General features: G+C 46.1%; 1 protein-coding gene across 2 annotated transcripts in view; it reads right to left on the bottom strand.

Annotated features, from left to right (window-relative positions):
- The window catches only part of WIPF1 (WAS/WASL interacting protein family member 1), a 125,431-nt gene that overhangs the window by 96,495 nt on the left and 5,786 nt on the right, over window positions 1-23,150 (bottom strand). The window contains exon 2 of one of the 2 annotated variants that reach the window (XM_021074985.1): window positions 4,484-4,594. The exons of the other annotated variant lie outside the window; for it this stretch is intronic. The gene's annotated coding sequence lies outside the window, so the exon portion shown is untranslated. The remainder of the gene's footprint in view (window positions 1-4,483; window positions 4,595-23,150) is intronic. 2 annotated transcript variants of the gene reach the window in all.

Below are 23,150 nucleotides of genomic sequence, written 5' to 3' on the forward strand. Positions count from 1 at the left end.
TCGAGGATGCAGCTTGGATCCTGCATTGCTGTGGCTCTGGTGTAGGCTGGTGGCTACAGTTCTGACTGGACCCCTAGTCTGGGAACTTCCATGTGCTGTGGGAGCGGCCCAAGAAATGGCAAAAAGACAAAAAAAAAAGAAAGAGAGAAAGAGAGAAAGAGAGAAAGAGAGAAAGAGAGAAAGAGAGAAAGAGAGAAAGAAAGAAAGAAAGAAAGAAAGAAAGAAAGAAAGAAAGAAAGAAAGAAAGAAAGAAAGAAAGAAAGAAAGAGAAGGTTCAGTTCCCAGTGTTTGCAAAGTTCCAGACACTAAGCAAGGGAAACCGTGGGCATAAACATTACCCTTCAGCATTTATTCAATGTCCCATCAGTTGGTGAGTCGAGCATGAACCCCTTTTAAACGCTGCTGAGAGAGAGCAAAATCTAGACTTAAAAACGGGAACCATTTCCCACTCTTTTTTTCTTCTAAGAGGGCTCTGAGCATAGATGCCACGTGGATGCTCTCTGGGACCCAGCAACCTCGGAGAATGGAAAGCGTGTTCTCTAACTTTTCCTCTTCTGTGGAGGAACTTCGGGTGGAGACACAGACCATGCTCGGACTATGAGGAGAGGATAGGATGTGCAGGTAGTGGAAACGAGCCAAGCACCCTGCTTTCACCTTCCAGGGAAGAGAAAAGGCTGGCATGAAAGCAAGAGGGTTTTGCAAGAGAAGGAACCTGGGAGATCGTTATGGTGAAGCCTGTCATCTGCGGCACAGAGAAATGAAGGGGTGCTGTGCTTTGTAGTAGGGGTGGGAACTCCTTGTCCTTATGTGCCAGTCACTAGTCTGGGCCTTGCCACATGATTTTATTTAGTAGGTATTTAGTAAGTGTTTATTGGGTGGGTGGATGAATGATGAAGGCAGGCAAGTCTGTTCCAGAAAGGACAGGAGTCTATGAAGGGTACAGATGGGACTGGATTCCACAGGGCAAGGGGGGAAAACAGGGTGGAGAGGTCATAGTTGAGGCTTGAGGGTTGGGGGAGGGCGGGTGGGGAGGAAGGAGTCAACCCTCCCAGAAAAGACTGTGTCCATGAAACTGACACAAGCCCCAGGAATATCTGAACAAGTGACTGAGAATCACAGTGAAGCTTATTAAATGCAACAAGTTCATGGACAATGAAATCATGCAGAATCCATAAGCATTCCATCGGAGTGCCTGAAAAGGGTGAAACAGTGTGGGACACCTTGGAAAAGTGCAGGCTTGTTCAAATCATTTTCTGTGGGGGCTGGGGGTTCCATGGAGCCCCTCACGGAGCACCACATAAGGTGGATATACCCCGTGCCCCACTTTATCCAAAAAAGTCTACTCCCTCTGTATATAAAAAAAAATTATCTCCTAAAAAAATAAAAGATAAAAAGCTACTAGTATAGCACAAGGGCTATTGAACAAAGATCCTGCAGATGTGGATGTGAGTTGCAGACCTACCACTAACCAGCAGTGTATCCTAAAACAAGCCATTTCATGTTCTTGAAACACTGTTTCAATATCTGGAGAACAAAGGTGACAGCTGACATAGCCACCATTTTGGGGATCTAATGTGATAAATTAAGTGAAAACACTTGGAAATTATTTCAGAGATACAGGTTTTAGGGAACATAAAAGGTAATTTTACTTTGCTTTTTTATGGCCACACCTGTGGCATATAGAAGTTCCCAGGCGAGGGGTTGAATCAGAGCTGCAGCTGCCAGCCTACGCCACAGCCACAGCCATGCCAGATCCCAGCCGCATCTGCAACCTATACCGCAGCTCAGGGCAACGCCGGGTCCTTTAACCTCATGAGCAGGGTCAGGGATCGAACCCGCTAAGCCACAACAGGAACTCCCTAATTTTTTTTAATAAAGAAATTTCTCAGTAAGTCAACAAGCACTTTCAAAAGACGTCATTTTCTGTCTCTTGTGTTTGTACTGATAAATCCATAGCTGTCTCAAAGGAAAAGCATTATTTTAAGAAGATTCTTTCTGCTTGGCACAATTGCATTGACAGCCCCAAAGCAGACCAGATAAAAGGATCTTGCTCTCGAAATCCACCTCTGGGGTTTGGCAGTTAAGCTGGTAGAAGAGGTGCTACACTAGCAGAAAATGGGTTAAAAACCTTCAAGTTCCAGGTTCGTGGCTTCAGAGTGAGAATGTAGACCTTCGCTTGTGTCAGAAAGGCTGACATGGGATCAGAGCTTTAGAACTAGAAGGGACTTCCAGATTATCAGCCTCTATTTCGCAGATGAGAGAAATATGAATAGGATTAGGGGCGAGGGGTGACTCATCCAAGACCACAACAGCAACTGTGGAACTTGACCTTGCACCCAGCACTTTTCCACTGCAGGAAGTCTGACAAGAGCAAACTCCTGCAACCTGATTTCCCATCAATAATAGATCTGTGTAAAGTTAGCTCCACTTGCCCATGGTCCCCTTGAACAGTGCTCAGAAGGCATTCCAAGGAGCGGCCTCTCTCTGTGGCCTGGGGGTAGGGCGAGCCACATCCTGGTTTGCCCAGGACAGTCCCCATTTGTGCCTGTTGTCCCAGCAGAAACATCAATCATGCTCCCTCAGCTCTCACAAGTGTCTGGATTGGGATGGAGAATGAAAAGCCCTCTTTGTGCTTTTCTGGGAGGAAGAGGAGGACTCAGGGCGGACATGCTCCCTGAGAGCATGGTGTGGTGCTTTGGAACCAAGAGAGGCGTGATAGCTGTCTTCAAATATAGACAGGTCTGTCCTATGTTTATAAAATTAGGCCATTCTGTGGCTACAAGGATTCAAGTATGGACCACCAGGTAGAAACCACAGTGGTAGAATTCTTTAGTACAAAGAAGTATACTCTAAAGGGTCTCCAGAGCCAACCTTGGTTCCAGCCCTGGTTCTGCCAGGTACTGGCTCTGTGACCTTAAGCAGGCTGCTCAATCTTTTTGGCTTTAGTTTCTTCATTGATAAAATAAAAATAATAAAAAGAGAGCCAGGTACACAGGGAATGCTCCATAAACACTTGCTCCTACTATTATGTTGTGAGCCACATGGGAAGTCCAACACTTGCTCCTACCATTATGACTGACTGTTATTTGGCAGAAAGTGGATGTGCCCAGAGTGGAGGTTTCCACATTTGAACCAGAAAGGACTGCTGGGTTCATCCTGGAGAGGACAGTCAGCCCCGGCTCAGCTGCTGTTGGAGATGCCACCCTACCTTGCTGACCTCAAAGGGCCTGCTCACTGCTTGAGGCCAAGTGTGTCAGCAGGGACCACCTGGTGTCCCTGATGGGGGCTGGGTTCTGGGTTGAATACTCTGGAAAAGGACCTCAGTCAGGATAGTCAGGGATGAGATGGAAGAGCCATTCCCACTGCATGTGGCGGTAGAGCATAGGGATTTAGAGCATGGGGCTATCGGATCATTTGCTTTGAATCCTGGCTTGACCCAGTGCTAGCTGGGGACTCTGGGAAAGTTATGTAAACTCTCTGTGCCTCAGTTCCCTCCACTGTACACTACAGTGCCCATCTCAGAGGAGTGCATGTGATACACGCAAGGCTCAGCACAGAGCAAGTGCCTGATAAAATACTGTTACCGTGATGGCAGCACCGACCCCCAAAGATCTGAGGGTGGGTTGGGACTGACGTCAGATGGTCAGGAGTCTGTCCAAACGCTCACAGCCTAGGAAGCACCTGGCTGTCTTCTCTGCCCAGTGCCCAGTCCAGCTCTGGGCAGCCCCACTCCCCCATCCTCTGAGTCCCCCGGCTCAGCTGATCAGGGGGTGTTGGGGCTGCAGAAGAGACTGGCCGGAACTGAACTCGGGTGGCAGGCCTGCGGGGTGGGGGCCAGAGCCTAGCAGGCTCCCTGACCAACAAGCGGGGGCAGGTTGGCACAAGGCTGTGAGCTCAGAGCTGGGTGGAGATGGGGTGGAAGCAAGAGTGGTTTTATTAAAATGCACATCAGATGATATGACCTCACGGGCTAAAACCCTGTTAGACTAAGGTCCACACAGAGCCCCTGGCCTGGACTGCATCTCTGACTTCGCCCTTCCCCCAGTCCTCTTTTTTTCCCTGGGACCTGTCCAGCTTGTTCTCTCTTCAGGGCCTTTGCATTTGCCATTCCTTCTGCCTGCCGGGCGTGTCTCCCCACATATTCATGCCTGGTTCCTTGTCACTCATGTCTCAACTCTCAACTTCCCTTGAGAGCTGTACCTCGAATAGGATCCCACCGTTCCCACCTCATCATCCTGTCAGCCTTTTTCATGGCCCTTATCACTACTAATTGATGTACCGAAGTAATTAATCTAAGTACTAACTATTTCAGCATTCATTTACCTATGTAGTTATTTGTTTGCTGTTTCTCCCTTCTAGAACATACATCCACAGAGACAGGAATCCTGCCTTCAGCAAGCCTCAACAGTGAGCACTGAACAAGTGTTTGGTGAGGGATGAAGCAGAAATAGGCTGCAGAGGAGGAAGTTTGGGGGTGACCGACCTGGAGAAGTGGGTTCAGCAGTGTTGGTCATTTGGGGTCTGGGTGGGTGTGGCTGTGGCTGCAGGAGGCCAGAGGCAGGAGGTGATGGGTGCCCTGGAGAGGAAGGAGTCCCTGGAGGGAAAGGACAGAGGAAGTGACTGATCTTCATCTTCTCTGCAGAGCAGAGGGGGGGCAGCATCACTGGGCTGCGGAAGGGCCCCTAACCTGGCCCGGGGTAACACTGCGCATGTCCGTGGCAGGAACCGGCTGCACTCAGGAACTCTTCTCCTGGAGCGCGGGTTCAGGCTCTCAGCGCGTAGCAGACAGGAGGGGCAGGATGGTCGAACTCTTGTGAACTGCGCTGGAGAGAATCTGGCACAGAGTTCTACAGAGATGAGGTTCAAAAATCAACATTCCTGGTTATGGTTCCACAGAGCAGCAAAGTTTAGCTGTTTTAAAAAAGGCAAGAAACCGGAGTTCCTTGTGGCTCAGCCAGTTAAGGGTCTGGTGTTGTCACTGCAGTGGCTTGGGTTGCTGCTGTTGTGTGGGTTCGATCTCTGGCCTGAGAACTCTTTCACCTGTCATGGGCACGACCAAAAAAAAAAAAAAAAAAAAAAAAAAAAAGTCAAGAAACCCACAGGGGGTAATCTATGTGTGGAATTACAATACAACTCTATTCATAGCCAAGCAGAGCTAATCTGAACGTCCTAAAATAGGGTGGCCAGGCATGTGAGGTTCCCATAAATGTTTCTATCTTCATGTCATGGGTGATTTCTGGCCCTCCATGGCTGCAACCCCAGATGAAGCCAACCAGAGCCATAAACATGCTTTCTCTAAAGGGAGGAAGATGACTGCTTCCACCAGAAGGCTCTGAGCTAGGAACCCAGCAAGAAAGAACAAGGGAAAAAAACATGGTCCCCACTAAGGGTCTTTCAGCATTGATCAGCCTACTGTCAGGATTCTGAGAGTTTATTTCCAGAAAGTATCTGGAAGGGATACACCCTATTGTTCTGAGACCGTTGATGCAACAGCTTTGACAGGCACTGGTGAACGTTTGCAGAGCTTGGGGGTTCCCTGAGGGCTGATGGTTAGGACTCTGCTTTTGCTGCTGCAGCCCGGGTTCAATCCCAGGTCAAGCTGCTCCATGTCTTGGCCAAAAAAAAAAAAAAAAAAAAAAAAATTTGACCAAACGTTTACAGAGCACTCAATACTCAGATTTTCATTTCCAGGAGGTATATCTCTGCTTTACAGATTAATTTAAACATTTTAACTTTGGTGGGGGTTGAAGCAGTAGAGAAGTTGGAGGCAGACTGAAAGGGGAACAAAAAACATTTTTTATAAACATGTCCTTTTTAGTAACCTTCTTTCCCAAGAATTAAGCTCAGGAGTGAAGAGAGAGAGAAGGAGGAAATACGGGCCTTAGAACCATTTACGGGAACCTGGGCCACAGATGAGGCTATTTGAATAAGGTTGTACTCTAGAAAAAGTCACTCTCCTGATGTAAATTTAGGAGTAAATGCCCCCTGCCTCCAGTTTACAAGTGACAAGAGTTAACCACTCAGCCGCTACCAAAACCTCTGGGGAATTCAGAAGGGGCACGTGTACGCCCCTTGGGCTGCTTGGCAGAGAAGGAACTAATAAAACATTTTACCCTTCAAAGCACTTGGCTAATGTTTCCCAATTCAACTTCACAGAGAACCTTGAAAGCCACCTATTTTTATTAATAGCCCTCATTTTACCAGACCAGAGAGAAAGAGTACGATACATGTGGGAACAAAACTCTGGAATTTGCACACCTCCCCAGCCTCCAGCCACACGCTTCCAGAGGAGAAAGGCAGAGGCCTTTGGCCTCAGGGAAAAAGCCATGAGCTCAACCCTCATTCAGGTTTTTATCAGGATTTTATCTGTGGAATGCCCCAAACCCCCTGGCACACCCCGAGACAGCACGGCAGGGCAAACCGCATGGGAGATTCCAGATGGGAAAAGTGCATGTAGGTAAGAAAACGCACACGGGTTTTTTTTCTCTTTTTCCACTTTCCACCACTGAGCTCCTTTGTTTTGGTTGAGCTCAGCGACACAAGTGCCTTGGATAATTTAGAAATTGCTTCCATATGTGGGCACAGGAAAGAATGTACTCATTGGCTGCCTGAGGAGGAAGCTCTGGGCAGCCTTTCTTTCCTGCCAGAAAATGGTTCTCAGGCTGCAGAGTCCAGGAGTGTTTGAGATGAAGATCGGGGGGCATCTCCAACCTCCCCAATTTATCGATGAGGACACTGAGGCCCAAGGTCACACAGACAGGGACAGAGCTGGAGTTAGAACCTGGGGTTCCCTGACTGCCTTTTTTATTCTGCATGCTCTCTTGCATTTGGATCTGGTCTCATCCAAGGAGGTTTTTTTTTATCTTATATAGGTGTAAGGAACTAGGCAAGTTATTAAACAGAGTCTGCTAGCTGGTCCTGCCAGCCTGTGAAGCCCCTCACACATCCATGTCCCAACACCCACACGCGAGCTCCAGAGCCAAAGGGCTACCTCTTTTTTGGGGCCGGATCTCAGTTCTGGGTCATCCCCAGCTACTTTCTCTGGGTTTGAGCCATGTAAAACTTGAATGAATGTACAAAATGGACAGCGATCATTCTGAGGTTAAATCTGTCCACGTTCAGCGGCTGTCTCCTTAGTCCAAGCTCTTCAAGTGAAGTGACTTCATTTGGACGGAAACCATCCTATTCGAGTATTTTTCTCAGGTCTCACGTCTTTCCCTCTCCTCTCTTTATACCCCTGCCTACTCCCCACCCCTCTACCCTTCACCCCACAACTGCTCAAAAGAAGGCCCTCTAGCTGAGTCGGCATAGCAGCAGGATGGCAGGTTGGGGTCTGGACCCATAGGCCTAGCTAGGTGCTGAAGGCCGGCACTTAGGGCTGGACACTTACAAGAAACTCTGTTCAGAGGGCACCAAGGAGCTCCTCTCACTCTGCAGTGGGACCCACGCCAGGGGCTCCACGGCCCCTGACCACTACCCAGCCTCAATGCTCCATGAGTGCTGGGTTGTCCAAAACTTGAAACAAAGACTCCATCTAGGATCTGACAGACAGTCATCTGTAAGGACCGTCCTCTCTCCAGAAATCTACACCCAGAACCTTGGGTGATTTAAACCTGAATCCCAGTAGCTTGAACTGCCTGATCCAAGTGGGTCAGCAGAGTTTCAGATACTCAGGGTTGGAAAGTCAGAAGGCACTTCTGCCTGTGTTTCCTGCTCTGCCGGTGGCAGCTCGCCCCTCGCCACTCCGACTTCTCACCTCCAAGTGAAAAGCCAGAACAACTTGTCCCCAGGCCCACCTCCAAGTCACCTACACCTACAAGTCAGGGCAGACAATCCTCACCTTGTTCAAGGCTTGCTATTCAGAGGACCTGAGGTCCAGGCAGGGTTTAGCAGTTCTGCTCTTCAACCCTAACTTTTTGGGGGTCTTTCTTATCTGTCCCTTCTTATGCTGCATTATGAATCAAGTGTATTAAAGTGCTCTTCAAAAAATAGTGTTTTATTAACACTATCATAGGAGTTCCTGCTGTGGCTCAGTGGGTTAAGAACCTGAGGATGAACGCTTAATCCCTGGCCTTGCTCAGTGGGTTAAGGATCCGGCACTGCCACAAGCTGTGGCATAGGCCGCAGATGCAGCTCAGATGCAGGCCAGCAGCTGTGGGTCTGATTCAACCCTTGGTCTAGGAACTTCCATATGTCGCAGGTGTGGCTATAGAAACAAACAAACAAACAAAAACTACCACAGATAATCAGGATTACTACTAGTCATGCAAGTGTTAGTCAGATAATGCGGTCTTTCAAAAAACATTTACTGAATATGTGAGACACAGAACTAGGGATGTAACAGGGAAGGTACCCTGCCCTATCACATAGCTCTTCCTTTTAGGGAACTCAGAATGGAGCAGCTTCAGCTGCCCTCTGTCATCCTGTTTATGCTTCCAATTCACCCTATACCGTGTTGGATGGTGGTGCGTGCACACTCCCTGGACTGTGAGTGTGAGCACCTTGCACTATGAAAGGAGCTCTGGCTTATTTGTGGCAGCTCAATGCATTGGAGTCACTTAATATTTCCTGGATAAGCAGAATTAAAACTCAGCCTCCTCTCCCTCCAACAACCATCTCCTCTCCTCCCTTCCATCATCTTTCATCTCCATCACTACCTCACCACCTTCTAGCGACTGGAAGATGGAGGAAAGCCTCTTCGAGGACACCACAAAGCCCATGTTCCCATACCACCTGCTGCAGAGGTCTGCCGGAGCCACAATGAGAATTGGTTTTCTACATGCCTGACACATTTCTGTTTAAATCAGGATTTGTCAATCTGCAGACTGCTGCCTAGTCTTTGGCAGTCAAATCAATTTAATGGGTTGCGATGAGCTGCCAATTTTTATTTTATTTTTTTTGTTAGGGCCACACCTATGGGATATGAAAGTTCCGGACCAGGAGTCGAATCAGAGCTGCAGCCGCCAGCCTACACCACAGCCACAGCAATGTCAGATTTGAGCCGGGTCTGTGACCTACACCGAAGCTCATGGCAACTCCGGATCCTTAACCCACTGAGCAAGGCCAAGGATCAAACCTGTGTCCTCATGGATACTAGTCGGGTTCTTAACCCACTGAGTCACAATGGGAACTCCTGAGCTGCCACTTTTTAAAATATATACATGTACATATAAAAGGAGTTCTCTTGGAGCACAGTGGGTTAAGGATCTGGCATTATCACTGTAGTACTCTGGGTTTGATTCCTGGCTTGGGAACTTCCGCATTCTGTGGGTGTATCACCCACCCCCCAAAAAAATATACATATATATATATATATATATAAAATAAAAATGTACTGCATTTGGTAAGGATGGGAATTGTTTTATAAAACTTTTGTTTCCATTATAGCCGTATCTGTACTGGATCTCAAAGAAGAATGCATTTTTTTTACTGTAACTCGTGGTCAAAAAAGGTTTCAAAACACTGGTTTAGATCATGCTTCTTTATATGGAGTACTCACTGTGCATAGAGAGATTCCTTTTCAAATACTGGCCAGATGCCGCCTCCCCCTCACATCTGACATTCAAAGAACAGGGCACTCTGAGCATGCTGCTGCTGCTTTTTTTTTTTTTTTTTTGAACCCTAAACCAAGTGTAGTTCCAGACCCCAGAATCTGCACAGTGCAAGGTGACTGCCCATGGCCTCTGTATGAGGACGGAGTTTTTTGTGTAGCTCTCCTGCCTTGGCCCCCAATGAGGTACCTCATGGGGGGGAAAAAAGGAAGAACTTGCTTGGCTGACTTGCGTAACAGGGGTAGTTACAGCACGCCCTGCCCTCTAGTTCCTTCTGGCAGGCAGGCCATTGCTGGTTTCATGAGAGTTCATCAGTTTCCACTGGAAATGGGACAGTAAGTTCAGGAGAAGGTGGGACCCGCGGGCACCTGCCGGGGCTGGTCCACAGCAGAGGGAGGGCAGGCGGGAAGCCACTTTCTGCCCCTTCTGGGCTTAAGCAGGGAAGGAGCAGCAATGAGGCAGCAGCCTGCAGGTGCCCAGGAAACGGGAGAGGAGCCTGGCTGCTGCTGGCACAGCAGACTCAAAGGCAGGACATGTCACCCAAACTGTCATTCTAACCAAGCGCAAGGCACGGAGACCACAGACCTGGACATCAGAATCTTCTAAATTCCATGGGGTGTTTGTTGTTGTTGTTGTTGTTGCTGTTTGGGTTTTGAAGAAGTTGTTCCCAGGCCAGGGATTCAACCTGTGCCACAGCAGTGACAATGCCAGATCCCTAACCATTAGGCCACCAGAGAACTCCAGAACCATCTAAATTTGAATCCTAGCTCTGCCGTTGGTTTCTTAATTCTAGAAGTGTTCTGGGTGACATGAGAAAAACACGGAGATCCTGCTGCCTTCTGACCAAGAACAGCGACACATGGATTTAAGGTCAGAAAGGCCCCATGGGGCTATGAGCAGCACACCTCCCTGAGAAAACCTTCCCAGATCAGACTGGGCTTGAGGACAGAGTGGGTTTTGTTTTACCTCCTGCTCTCTGGAGAGCTTTCCTATTGTGTCCTTCTCTGGGCTTGAAAGATGGCCAGAAAAAAGGAGAGATCACCCTGGGGGCTGAGAACCCCACAGGGCCTAAGCAGAGGGATGGAGTAAAGCAGCCCCGCCCCTTGGTGGTCCACAAGGAGGGGCTTTGGGGATTGGTGGTCCAGGTCTCTGCAGGGGCTGTGGAGAAGGTCCCTTAATTCCCCTCAGATGCTCTTGCTACAGGTGGGATCGCACAGACCAGGGCTGACATCGGCCTGGCAATTTTATCTCACAGCCCCTTCTGGGCTTATTTTGAGGCAGTATAGCCCAGAGGCCTGAGTTTCTGTCTTTATCTGACTTCCTCTCCATTCCTCTTGCCTGTGGGGATCCCCAGGTCATGGCTCTGCAGGTACAAAGGTGACCTGTAGTTAGATGTCCTCATCCACAAAAATGTCTGTGGAGCCCTGTGGTTCAGGTGGCAGACAGGGGCAGGGCTGACCAGGTTGCTGGTGCAGAGAGCTCCCCGGGCAGGCCTCTGAAGGCAGCCTGAGCCTCTTCCAGGAAGGGCTGGATGTTCTCCATCCCAGCCGCAGAGCAAGAGCCCTGGGGCGTGCAGGCCCCCGGGGCCCCAAGGCCAATATGGTTGCAGCTTGGCTGAGGCCCGGCTGCCTGACGGCAGCAGGGTTTAAAGAACCAGTTTTCTTCGTGGATAGGAAGTGATTCTTTCCTCCTCTCCCTCAGGTTCCTCACTGAACTCTGCTATAAACTGAGTCAGTCTGATTCTCTTACCTCCAAAACAACTGACTTGAGCAGAGGGTCCCGGGGACGGCCTCGAAGGCAGAGGCTCAGCTCTGCACTTTCCCGGGAGCAAGTGCTGCTGGAATCCTGCCCTGCCTTGTCCTCACCTGGGTTTCCTGCGTGCTGCACCCCAAGGAGGTGTCCAGCTGAACCCTTCACATCTTTAAGGTGATGTTAACCTTGGTCCTGCCCCACGAAGAAACAGACCAGTCTACATCTCACCTGTAAATCAGTAAGAAAATCATCTACAGAATATTTCATGCAATCTTGGGCAAGGGAAAGAGAACTGGCCTGGAACTCAGCAGGCCTGCGTTCTTATCTTAATTCTGTTACTAACTGGCCATTGGCCTTGGGAAAGTCATCTAACTTCTCTGGGGTTCTGTTTCTAATGGGAGGTTAGGCAAAATGGTCTTCGACTTTGCTTGGCTTCCCAGGTCCAACATCTGGGATTTTATGAGAGGTTCTACATTTTAAAAAATTTATTATTATTATTTTTGGGGGGGGGGTTGCTCCCACAGCAGATGGACGTTCTCGGGTCCAGGGATCAAACCCGCACCATAGCAGTAAGCTGAGCCATCAGTGATAACAATGGATCCTTAACCCGCTCAGCCACAAGGGAACTCCGGTTCTATATTTTATAGTTAAATATTATACTCTTTCCCCACTGGCTGAATGCCTTTTTTTTTTTTTTTTGCTTTTTAGGGCTGCACCCACAGTATATGGAGGTTCCCAGGCGAGGGGTCTAACTGGAGCTACAGCTGCTGGCCTACACCACAGTCATAGCAACACCAGCTCCGAGCTGCATCTGCGACCTACACCACAGCTCACAGCAACGGCCGGTCCTTAACCCACTGAGCAAGGCCAGGAATCAAACCCACAACCTCATAGTTCCTAGTCAGATTTGTTTCCCCTGCACCATGACAGGAACTCTGCCATTCATTTACTCTTGAGAACATAATGTGTCACCAGTTAATGACACCAGGCAGCAACAGTGACACTCTAGGAAGATCTTCCTCCTCATCAGAGACTCCTGATATCTTAGGGGTCATTTAAAATGTATGGCTGGGATGGATGTTAGGTGTTACAGTGGGCGATTCAGAGTGAAGTTAATGCAAGACCCCAAACGCCATACCAAGAACAGGCCCTTCTGCCGATAGCTCAGCTGTTGGTCTTCATTTTTTCTGCCTGTCCTTTTTGCAATGAGTTGGTGACATGAACCCAGAGGTATGCCGAGAAACAGGAAGTCCAGGTTACTTCCCCAGAACGCTGTATCAGCGGTCAACCATCTGCATGAAGAAAGCTGGGGCCACCAAGGTCCTTTATGAATGTTCCCTATAAAACAGGCTGGGGGCGCTGTGGTTCAGAACACCTCATGGCCTGGACTGAACCTGGCCTCTTCCAAGTTGGCTCTGTGAACGTGCACAAGTTGACTCACCTCAAATTCCTCATCCATAAAATAAAGGTCACCGCGCCTGCCTCATCGGCGTGTTACAGGGATTCAGTGAGTTAATTCAGAGCACTCAGAACTGGTGCAGACTACTAGCTGTGTTATCAGATGCTATGATTATTACTACCTGTCTAAACATACTTCCTAGAAATCGGAAGAGGAAAGAATTCCGTCCTGACTCCTGTGAGGAAGCACGAGAAGGGGGGCCATCCTCTTATTACTGTTTCCTCATGACTTCTTTCTAAGGGCAGACCACAGCTTAGCTCAGCTTCCCACATCGCCCTGCACTTCTGGGGCCCCCACCTAGCAGCCTCCTTAGGATGAGGAGCTTCTTGCCCCCACGGAGGACTCTCGTCTCTTCACTCCCACTGCTGAGACATTCCTTGTAGCTCTGGACTGCCAGACTCCTTCCCTGCTGTCACTTAACCTCTATGCTCTCTCTGCCGCTAGGAACCTCCTCCGTTTTCATCTCTTCTTCTGTGCTGCTGGGGCCAGAGCAGAAGGGGACCAAGGGGAAGTTTCTACTAGGGGCTCCATCCTCTCCTGGGCCTCTGGCTGGAACTCAGAAAGCACCATTTAGTCACAATCTTATCTACAAAGGAGGGTTGGGCTCCCTTGGGCATCAGTCATAAGGTTCAGCTTCCCTGGTTGTCAAACCACTTGGTAAAGCAGAAAGTCCACAGGGGGCACCATTCACCAGTGTGTTGGTCCAAAATCTTTCCACGCACAACTGGAGACCCTGTAATGTTAGCACCAATCTTGAGAAGCAAAGCAGTGCACAGTTTCTTGGATGCCATCCAAGATGGTCTGCCTCTGAGCCAAAACAGTGATGTGTTGTTTCTCAGGCCGGGAGTAAGACACACAAACAAGAGACTCGACCAGCAACGGTCACAACCACCAAGCATCGGTCACTGCAGAACTCCCAGGGCAAAGCCCCATGTGGGTGTTTTTCTCCACCTCCGGGAAGCCCCACCATTGCAGCGAACACCCTCCAAAGCAAGCACATGCAGTCCCCTGTGTGGTGTTTGGTCTGAGACTTTACGAAGGGCATGTTCATGAGCAATGACCTCTGCCTTCTAAGAAGAAGCTGCAAAGGGCACATGTATACAAAATTCAGCAAAACATGTGTTTTCCTAAAAACATGTTTTGGCCCTACCCACAACATGCAGAAGTTCTTGGGCCAGGGATCAAACCCATGCCACAGCCATGACAACACCAGATTCTTAACCCACTGAGCCAGTAGCAACATTTAGAATTGGTACTTCCTGGTTCTATCTGAAGCAGTCTTCTTTTTATTTATTTTTTTTGGGGGGGGTCTTTTTAGAGCCACACTCACAGCATATGGAAATTCCCAGACTAGGCATCAAATTGGAGCTATAGCCGCCAGCCTACACCACTGCCACAGCAACACAGGATCCAAGCTGTGTCTGCGACCTACACTAGAGCTCATGGCAATGCCAGATCCTTAACCCACTGAGCAGGGCTGGGGATCGAACCTGTGTCCTCATGGATACTAGTCAGGTTCGTTACCACTAAGCCACAGTGGGTATTCCTATCTGAAGCATTCTTTAAAAGGCGTAAGCCAATGACATACATGTGCGTGTGTGTGTGTGTGTGTGTGTGCACACACACACACACGCGCGCGTGCGCACGCGCACACACACAAGCACCTGTGTGTGGTATGTAAGAACATGTGGTTTTACAGTTGTGACCGTGTGTGCAGTATACAGATGAAGGGTGAATATAATGGATGTGTGTAGGCACATAGTGAGCTAGTGTGGTTCTTACCGGGTGTAAATAAAACAAGACCTGTCAGGCATTCCTAGACTCACCTGGCTCACATCCCATTCCCCCAAATAACATTATAAGAAAATCTCAGGATAATATCTGACGGTCTTTTTTTCAAGTACACAGTGAGATTCAAGTAGAAGTGAAGAACTCAAGTTGGTGGAACTATGATTCAATTTTCATATATTACACATAATATAGCCACACAATTTTAGCTAAATGAGAAATGCGATAGACATCTATTTCTCTCCCTTATTTACCAAAGACTTAGTCAAAAACAGGCAAAGTAACATTTCAGACTTATCACATTTCTAACTGATGAGTTAAAATACTCAAAACCGCACTGTTTAGATGGCACCTTATCTGGAGACGCTGGGTCTGTCCCGTCACAGGCATCACAGACATCTGAGCTTCAATCTCTGCCCCATCCTTACGGATTCCCCTTACTCTATTTTTTCAGTGTTTTATTGTTGTCAAGGGCATATGACCACTAGGCAACAAAGCTGGGATTATAATACAAGTGGTAAACTCAGTCTCCCGCTCTTACGGATCTTTTCACATTATCATTCTACCTTTTTTTTTTTTTTTTTTTTTTTTTTTTTTTGGCTATGCCCATGGTATGCAGAAGTTCCCAGGCCAGGGACTGAACCTGAGCCATAGCTGAGATCCAAGCTGCAGCAGTGACAACGCCAGATCCCCAACCCACTGTGCCACAGGGAACTCTTACCATTCTACATTTAGCAGCAGATTTGGTGTAAAAGGAATAAAATAAATAAGCTAGTTGGTATCAGGTCTTAACTGGAAGTGACTTGATTTTCAAAAGCCTATCTCTGAGGACTGATGGACATCCAGAATCAAGAGCAAGAGCCAGAAAGTGAAGGTAGGACAGAGGGGACATGCACCCTCAGACAACAGCATAGGAGGAGCCCAAGAAGATGAATGTTTGTAAATCCCAATGCCAAACCAATGGTACGTGCCCAGTTCTCCCTGGGCACAGCTCTCCCTCACTATGCCACTCTCTGGCTAAAACCTAAAGCAGCTCCTACCAAGGCCAGCACCCAAAACTTAGTCCAGTCTTAGGACTCTGGCTGATTGGAGGCCAATGGATTTCTGATCTTGAAATGACCTTTGGGAGTTCCCATTGTGGTTCAGCAGGTAAAGAATCCAACTGATATCCATGAGGATGCAGGTTCAATCCTTGGCCTTGATTAGTGGGTGAAGGAACCAACATTGCTGTGAGCTGTGGTATAGGCTGTAGACATGGTACGGATCTGGTGTTGCCTGTCTGTGGTGTAGGCCAGCAGCTGCAGCTCTGATTCAACCCCTAGCCTGGGAACTTCCATGTGCTGCAGGTGCAGCCCTAAAAAGACCCCCCAAAAAAAGAAAAAAGAAAAAAGAAGGAAAGAAAGAAAAAAAACTGACCTTTGTTTTTGAGTCATGGAGAGTCAGGGTGCTGCAGGACTAGGCCATCACTGGAAACTCAGAGTCTAGAGATTTCCCTGTTCTCATCAGACCTCCCATATTTCTGCACTGGAGGCTCCATCAAGACTGACTGTGAGAGGACTTTCCTGATGGCCTAGTGGTTAAGGACTGCGTTGTTTCTGCTGTGGCTCGGGTTATTGCTGTGGTACAGATTCGATCCCTGGCCCAGGAACTTCCTCATGCCATGGGCACAGCCAAACACAAACAAAAAAAGAGACTGACTAATGAGAACCATATGGACAAGGCTACATCCTATGAACTCAGCTCCCGAGGACCTTGGGTTCTGCACGAGAACATGCATTCTGAGGAATTCCCCTGGCTACCTTATGCCAGGACTTGCGCCTCAGTCTTGAGAGTTACCTTGTGTTTCTCCATGAGTGAGCCTGGCTCCCTTCAGTCAGACATGTCAGTCTAGTCTGGGACCTTTTCCCAGCAGGAGGCCCTTGGCTTGTTCCAGCCCCGGCAGTTTGGCAGAACGTACAGACTTATCTTTCAGGGAACACTGATCTGGATAACTCGGCCTCATTCAGGAGGCCCGGCCCTGGGAGGGTCCAACGGGGATGCGTCCTGTCTTAAACAGGATGTCCCTTTATGGAGCTTCCTGGCCCTCAAAACACTCCCATTAAAAATAGAGCAACACTTTATTATGGCAAATATCAAGGACTCACAGAGTTTCGAAATTTTCAGTTCCAACGTCTGCTGCCCGGACACAATCTTTTTGCCATCTGTGTCAGGTTACTTACAAAGCACGGTTCTTACGCTGGGCTACACAATGCTGGCCCAACCTACCCGAATACAAGACATTTTGCGCATTGATTTGGTTATTCTGTCCGTATAAACAGATCCAGTTGTACAGCTGTTTCTGATCAGCCAATGTACTGCTGGAGTTATATACAAATAATTTTATAATGAACTCAGCAACTTCAAGGACAGGAGCAGTGGAATCTAGTCTCACCTCCCAGAAAAACAAGCCGGAGCGACGCGGGCAGGGGCTTTCAACCACACTCCAGGTCTAAATTCCTATCTGCTGTGATTCACTTTTTCCTCTTGATGTAATTCAGCATAACTTATAACCAATGCTCTCAGAGAACATGTGTCTTTAGATGTTAGGATTCAAGAAGGAAACCCAGTTAGCTGTGCAAGCTTAGGACTACTTTAATATTCCCCATCGTTGCATCTGAGTTTCTATTTTTCCTGTTAAAACATTTACAACTTCTTACATAATGTGCTTTCATTAAGAGAACATTGGAATCAAAAGGTCTGTATTTACTTTGTTATAAGTAGCTATCAAGTGTTTTGTTTCATTTCAATACCACAATTAAGCTCAGTGAGCTTAGACCCAAGTTTTTCCTCTCCAGTTCTAGAAGACAAACCACATGCACATTAGAAAATTAAGGAAAAGACAGGGCATGAATAATTCAAATGAATGGATTTTTATGTAAAGTAAAGGAGCGACAAGTGCTCCCTAAAGAAATCATTTGAAACAAAACAGGAAAAAGAGATTAGAAAGTTTATACTGCTAAAATGAATTACGCTGGCAAGGATGTGGGGAAACAGATATTTTCAAATAGTTTTAGTAGGACTGTGAATTACAAGTTCTGGAAAGTAATACCACTTTAGAGACTCTCACAGACAGAATTTAAAGCTTCTGTATGTTCTGAACACATGGATGTTCTGAGAAGCATTTGGTAGTGAAACAAAACTTGAAACAATCTGAATGGTTAAATTATGGAGTACTAATCAGCCATAATATAAATGAGTTTTTTAAATTTGGAGAGAAGAGTTCCTGTCATGGCTCAGCAGAAATTAATTTGACTATCATCCATGAGGATGAGGTTCGATCCCCGGCCTCACTCAGTGGGTTAAGGATCTGGTGTTGCCGTGAGCTGTGGTGTAGGTTGCAGACGTGGCTCAGATCCATGTTGCTGTGGCTGTGGTATAAGCCAGTGGCTGCAGCTCTGACTCGACCCCTAGCCTGGGAACCTCCATATGGCATGGGTGCAGCCCTAAAAAGACAAAAAATTTAAAAAAAAAAATTTAATTTAAAATAAATAATAAATTTGGAGAGAGTGTTTATGACATTTTGTTATGTTTACAAAATCTTGTGGATATCAAAAAGATAACTTCACCCTCATGTTTATTGTAGCATTATTTACAATGGCCAAGATAAGGAAACAACCTACATGTCCATCGGTGAATGAATGGATAAAGAAATCAACACACACACACACACACACACACAAAATGGAATATTATTCAACCAAAAGAAAGAAATCCTCCCATTTGTAACAACATGGATAGATCTTGAGGGCATCCCTGCTAAGCTGAAATAAGTCAGAAAAAGATTTATTTTTCTAAGTGAAGTCAGTTAGAAAAAGGCAAATACTCTATGATCTCACTTATATGCGGAAATTTAAAACAGTCAAACTCGAGCCTGTAGAAACAGAGTAGAATGGTGGTTACCAGAGGCTGGTAGCGGGAGTAGGGGGAATAAGAGACTCGGGAAGATGCTGGTCAAAGGACACAAACTTTCAGTTAGAAGATAAGTAAGTTCTAGGGCTCTAATGCATAGTATTGTGATTAGAGTTAACAATATTATTTTATATACTTGAAAGTTGAAAGACTAGATCTTAAAAGCTCTTAACACTAAGAAGAAATGATAATTATGTGACACGATGGAAGTGTCAGCTAACCTTTGGTGGTATTACAACATTATGAGTGTATCAAGTCCACACATTGTATACCTTAAACTTACACAATGGTATATGTCAATTACATCGCAATTCAAAAATCATGTAGCCTAACGTGTACATGTTTCTATTCTTAGTAGAAAAATGATATGCATATGTACACAACTGCATATAGTTTTACACGCAAAGAGAAAAGAAAGTGCATCCCAAACTGATGATATTAATTACCAAGTGGTTAGATTTGAGAGAGAGGGAGAAAAAAATCACTTTTTCTTTATATGCTTCTTTCTTTTTTGCCTTATTTATATCAAGCACATAATATTTTTGTAATCTCAACAAGGTAAAAACTCTAATTTTTAAAAAGTGATAGAGTCGTATTTTCGGCAAAAACAAGAACTCAAAGACCATTACAAAGATTGAACACCTGCCCTGGTGATTAACAAAAGCCTCTTCTAGCTCAAAGGGACATGTTTCATCACATTAGAGATGATGTATATACAAATTCTGTACAGAAAGGAATGTTATGGTTAAAATAATAACATAAAACCCTGGGCACAGTCCTTTAACCAACTAACATTTTTTTTTCTCTTTTTCTTCTCCCAGTTCCTCATCAAAGATGGAAGATTAAGGTGGGAGGGATTACAATGTTCATGCATGAGGTTCTACCTCCAACCACCTTGTAAAGAATCACAATTCTTTGTGTGATTCTTTGAGAATTTGTCTCAAACAACATATGAAGTGTTTTTGTTTTTGTTTTTAAACAGTCCTAAAACTCTAGGAAAAAGAACAGTGTGGAATTTTGCTCACAAAAACTTGAGATTATTTAAACTGATGCTCTGGGTTATTTCTTAAAACCACCCACACAATCAAATTCTAGCCCCAATAGATAAGAACGGGGACTGTTAAAGTATATTACTACTTTTGAAAAAGATTTATAAAAAGACTTCATCTACTTTGCCTTTTTTCTAGGCCCTCAAAAATTGAATTAGAAATTTCAGTACCATCTGAAGACTCATCTCAGTGTCTCTACCCCGGCCTTCTGGAGCCTGGGAGAGATAACTGGTTAGTCTTCTCTTCTTCTCCCTCCCCACCCCCACCCCCAATCCATCACCATGGTCCTTCCTGAAAGTCCCTCCCTCCAGCACACACATGTGCTGCTTACGGGATTTGAGCCTGTTCAAGGACAGCCCAGTTTTTTCTTATCTCAGGCTGATCTGACTGTCTCCACTATTTAAAGATCCATCCCCATAACACACGACTATTGTGGTTGAGACACTGATCTCACTGTTTACATTTTTTGAAAAAAAAAAAAAAATAGCTAGGGTACATGTTTTCTCAAGAGCTTCTCCAAGGTCTGAAGGTTCTCTACTTTCAAAATCTGTTCTGCCTAGGGGAGGAACAATCTCAGAGTTTCCTGAAGTATTTGATAATAGGTTCAACACTTCAAAATTGCACCACTCTAAGATACATTTACTCTAAGGTGTGCATCATGCTAAGATGTGGCCAGGTTTCTTTCCTGGTCTCTCCCAGGCCTAAATTCTTCAGTCAATAGACCTAATTTCCTGCATACGTCTGTAGAAAATGCTTGGGAAATTTCAGAAATGGGCTCAGTGACACATAAGTGGTTAAGAGGCAAGAAATTCCACCAACTGTCTATTTGGTCTGTGTATGCCAACGAAATGATTATACTGATGTTGTCACTGAATGTGACTCAGTGGACTAGGTGTCTGGGTATCATTGCACGACACCCTTAACAGGTGAGATAATGGTCACTGAATGGGCATACGTAGCCATCCCGGCAGCAGAATGCTATGCAGCTGTTGAGAACAGAGTATCAGAGTTCCTGTTGTGGGGCGGTGGTTAATGAACCCGACTCATATCCATGAGGATGTGGGTTTGATCCCTGGCCTCACTCAGTGGGTTAAGGATCCAGCATTGCCATGAGCCGCAGTGTAGGTCGAAGATGCAGCTCGGATCCTGAGTGCCTGTGGTGCAGGTCAGTGGCAACAGCTCTGATTGAACCCCTAGTCTGGGAACCTCCATATGCCGCAGGTGCAGCCCTAAAAAGACAAAAAAAAGCAAAAACAAAAACAGAGTAGCAATATGTCAAAGATAGACTGAAAAAACCAGGCAGGCAAAATGCAGACAATATCCATATAACACAGTCTCAAATACCCAGGGTGGAGGAGGGACAGTAGGAGGAAGGTAATCAAACTGTGTTTAGCTGTTACAATGAGGTAAGGTGCACACATTATACACACACACACAGTACTTAAAGTAATCAAGTATTGCCTATGAGAGAAAAATATATTTAAATAATGTAAATATATATATACATATATAGATGTGTATTGCCTATGTAAGAAAAACAGAAAATACATAAAATTAACTTTTTATTTTATGCTATAAATTTGACTCTTCTGGTCCAGGAAACTATTTGGCCCTCAATTTTCCATTTTATTCACCATATCCTTCTCCTTCAGATACCTCACCTAAGAGAATTATTTATCCTCCAAAACAAGGAATCTACGGCAGTCTAGGGAGAGGCTAGTGTCCTTCAATTTTGTTTAAGCTCTTTCTCAAGCAGGACACTGCCTCTCAGTTCAAAGAAAAAGATGGAAAATCCATGGCTGGGAGAGTCCCAACCCTCACTAATATGGAAGTGAAGCAGATATGGTTTTAGATCAAGAAATGTTGGAGTTCCCATCGTGGTTCAGTGGTTAGCGAATCTGACTAGGAAACATAAGGTTGCAGGTTCGATTCCTGACCTTGCTCAGTGGGCTGAGGATCCGGCATTGCCGTGAGCTGGGGTGTAGGTCGCAGACATGGCTCGGATCCCGAGTTGCTAGGGCTCTGGCATAGGCCAGAGGCTACAGCTCCGATTGGACCCCTAGTCTGGGAACCTCCATATGCCGCAGGAGTGGCCCTAGAAAAGGCAAAAAAAGACACACACACACAAAAAAGAAGTGTCACTTCTTAGGTTACATGCTAATAAGTCCCACCTTCCCCACAAGAACACAAAATCCCACCCCTTTATTATTAGGATCATTGTCACTGTTCAATTTGGAAGATATAAAGCAGCATCTAAAGATAATTGTGTGTGTATGTGATACAAAGTAATGTTGTATTATACACATTAATCATGGCGAAGGACCACTCTTAAGATGAAGCTTATTTCTCAGCATCTTCAGAAACCATTAAGATCTACTTAACCTTCATGAAAAATTCACTCACCTCAAATCTTACAACCTGAGTGCAGAAATTAACTGCCACTCAACAAACATTAACTGTGAACCTACTATACAAGAACCTACTATTTCTGAGAGAATATAAAAAAAAAATTTTTTTTCTCAAGTTGTTGCCTTGGAAGAGTTTACTTACCATCTCATGAGGGAGAAAACACCTTTGCAAATGACTCCAATACAGAATAGAGTGAATTCCAAGCCACTGGGGAGACCCAAATAAGCAGCTACACAAATTTACTAAGGAAAAGTAGGAATTAGCTTTCAGAGGGAAGAGTGTTTCAGCTTTTCTTAAGAAGAATGTTTTTACAATGTGAACCTTGTTTATCAAAACCACTAGAGAAATTTGTAGGTGATTATGTCACCAGTTTATTTTAGCTGTATTCTTCTAGTATTGTGTATTGGCAAAGTCTATTTTTCTTCTCAACAGGTATTTGTGGCCAATTTGAAGAATCTATAGGACTCGACATACAGGTGAAGAAAGGGCAATGTCTAGAGACGAAATGGCAATGCAGAGGCATACAAATGGGAATGGCAAAGAATCCTTTAGCAGCAGCCCACAACATGAGAAGCAGTGTATAGCAGGGCAGAAGGGAGCATTAAGAGTTAAAAGGGCAGAGTTTGGGAGTTCCCGTCGTGGCGCAGTGGTTAACGAATCCGACTAGGAACCATGAGGTTGCGGGTTCGGTGCCTGCCCTTGCTCAGTGGGTTAACGATCCGGCGTTGCCGTGAGCTGTGGTGTAGGTTGCAGACGCGGCTCGGATCCCGCGTTGCTGTGCCTCTGGCGTAGGCCGGTGGCTACAGCTCCGATTCAACCCCTAGCCTGGGAACCTCCATATGCCGCAGGAGCGGCCCAAGAAATAGCAACAACAACAACAAAAAAAAAAGACAAAAAAAAAAAAAAAAAAAAAAAAAGGGCAGAGTTTGGAATCAGAATGCCCAGGCTTGAATACGAGCTCTATCACTAGCTGTGTGACCTTGGGCAAGCGGCCTAACTTCTCTCAGCCTCGGGCTCCACATATATGAATGGAATCTACCTCACGAGGTTGTGGGACTATTAAATGACTCAATTAAATGACATAGTAAATGGTAGTATCGATGGAAGAAAGGAAGGGAGAGAGGGAGAGAAGAAGGAAGGGAGGGAGGGGAAGGAGGAAGGGACAGGAGACTCTGCAAAGTTTGGACCACATCA

The sequence above is a fragment of the Sus scrofa genome, chromosome 15 (assembly GCF_000003025.6).
Source record: "Sus scrofa isolate TJ Tabasco breed Duroc chromosome 15, Sscrofa11.1, whole genome shotgun sequence".
Taxonomy (NCBI): Eukaryota; Metazoa; Chordata; class Mammalia; order Artiodactyla; family Suidae; genus Sus; species Sus scrofa.